The sequence below is a fragment of the Lagenorhynchus albirostris genome, chromosome 8 (assembly GCF_949774975.1).
Source record: "Lagenorhynchus albirostris chromosome 8, mLagAlb1.1, whole genome shotgun sequence".
NCBI classification, from domain to species: Eukaryota; Metazoa; Chordata; class Mammalia; order Artiodactyla; family Delphinidae; genus Lagenorhynchus; species Lagenorhynchus albirostris.
Genome location: NC_083102.1, coordinates 51,553,885 through 51,556,446, shown reverse-complemented (window position 1 = coordinate 51,556,446; position 2,562 = coordinate 51,553,885).

The window sequence follows — 2,562 nt, the reverse complement described above, 5'->3', positions numbered from 1 at the left end:
GTAATGTTGATTTGTTTTAAAATAAAAAAGCGTATTTTAAAATTATATAATCATTTTCTAGTGGTATCTAATGATTTTTAAGTCGTTTTGTTAACTATGCATTGTTTATAACTGTATTGATGCCTCCCGTGTGCCACTTCAGATTCTCTTGGTGCACCTCTAACTCCAGTACTGCTGTGAGACACTTCCAAGCAGGCTTCTGACAGCTTCACGTGGAAGCCATTTGATGGCACTCTGTCTTGCTGTCTTCTCTAAAGATCCTCTGACACTGTGGCTTCGGATGCCCACTGGAACCCTTCTGCATCATACATGTATGAAATACACGGGTGGGTTAATGACCTTGGGACCAGACTTGACTAATGGGAGGTGGAAGCCAATAGACAGATAAATAGTTCCCCTTCCTTCTGCTGGGAAGACAGTTCTGAGATGCCTTTCATAATCTTTCTCAGAAAATAGGATTGAGCACTAGTCACCCATAGCAATGGTCAACCCCACATCCTTATGTTAGCTTTCTCTTTTCCCCTTTCCCCTCCCTGACTCCTTCCTCTGGTTCCCTCAGATATACTTACCTGTATTTGAACATTTGTCTTAGGCTTTGCTTTTTTGTGAGGGGTAAACCCAGCCTATGACAGGTATCAGGAATGGCCTTCAAAAGCAAACCCTCAGGATGGGATTCTGTGACTGCAATATTCATTGAATAGATGACAGTAAAGACCCATAGCTGGTGATAAGTGGGGTAGTGATAACTCCTGGCATGTAGATGCATCACAGTTACTGTAGTGGATTTGCGTGAATAGCAGGTGGAAGGTGAAGTGTTAGGTTATACCGTAGCCGTGACATTACTGTGGAATGGGACTAACGGAAATTAAAAAGATGGAGGTGTTCTTTAGCCATTGTTAACTGCTTTGGAAACCTTGAAAAAAGAAAATGGCATAGGTTCATGTTAGCTACTTAAGGCATGCTGTGGAAACCAGAGTGCCTCAATAGCACCTTTCAAGAAAAATCTCATCTCATGTGGATGTAGGCCATCTGTGCTGACGTTCCAGCCCAAATTTAATGGTAAAGGTGGCAAGGCTGCAAAGGAAACTGAATGCACAGCCTTGATCATTTCCTCCACCAAAGTTAGCATGCCTACAGGAAAAGGAACCCTGAAACATGCAATGGGGACATGTGTGTTGGTGAGCCTGAGAAATATTGAACCCTCAGGTTTTCCTGAACCTTTGAGCTGGCTGAAGCAGTCTCCTCCACGTTGCTAGAGAGCAGTCTGCCCTTGCCTGGAGATCCTGCAAAGACTATTTGAGGCACTTGCATTGCAAGATAATACTTGTTCTCCTTAAGACCCATCCCTACTATGCCTCATTGACTCTGAACTGGTAACTAGGATCAGATCTCAGCATACCCTTAGAGCAGATATACAGTCCTTCCTATAGGAGGATAGGTTACAATTTGCATGAACTGCAGGTTCTGGTCTAAATGTACTGGAAGAAACCTAGGAAACATGTTTGGGAATAGATCTTGAGGGTGTTGGATCAGGGAGTGGAATATAAGGCTTGACAGGAAAGAGTGACATAGTAGCACTTACTCATGACTCAGGCTTTAATGTCCTGGCAAGGGTATCTGGAGTTGGTCCTAACACATTGCTAGGATAGCATATGGAAGATATGGTAGAAATGCCAGAAGTTATTTGGCATAGTATTGAGGAGGGGGTCAGAAAGTTCAAGAAAACAGCAATGTTAGAATGGATTTGTTGTTTAAAACTGGAGAAGCTACCACTTGACTGTTTTCTTTGGGAAGGCTCAGATGATGCTTGTAACTAAGGCAATAAGAAATGTAATGGTGAAGAATATACCGGCAACACAGAAGTTCGGCAGTGGCTAACCTCTGCAGGGTAGAGTTGATGGTAGAAGATGCTGCCATGATACTGGGCTCCTTTATATAAGTGTAGATGATGGGATGCAGAAATGTCAAAGGCCAGGTTGTGGAACTTAACTGTCAGAGGCCCAATGGACATAATTAATAGGTACGAAGGCATGGATTGGTGAAGAAGGTTAAGATCATGATGTTCCAAGGGGAAAGATAGAAGCACGGCTGATTAGGATGTTATTTGACTTGTATAACCATGGTTCCTCACTCAATTTCTGAATCTAAGGCAGTTCAGATCTAGAGCCCATTGATGGAAGGGAAAGCCCAGATCCCTTTGAGGAAGGATTCTCAAGTATATATGATTAACATCGCCTTGATGCTTCCCCAAAGGGTCAGTCATTTAACACCATTTACCAGGGTAACTATGCAGTAGAGAAAGAGGAATATTAAGATTTTAAACCAAGGACTATTGGACAGGATCTGAGCTGATATGGATCCCAAAGGACCCAAAACACCATTATGGTCCTCTGGTTTTATGGAAGCCCAATGATAAATGAAGTCCTGGCCGAAGTCCATCTCAGTGGGTACAGTGGGTCTGGCCACACTCTTTGTTTATTTCTACAGTCCTTAAATATATATAATTGGGATAGATCAACTTAGAAGCTGATATTCTTGCTTTTTGCCCTAGATGCTTCTCAG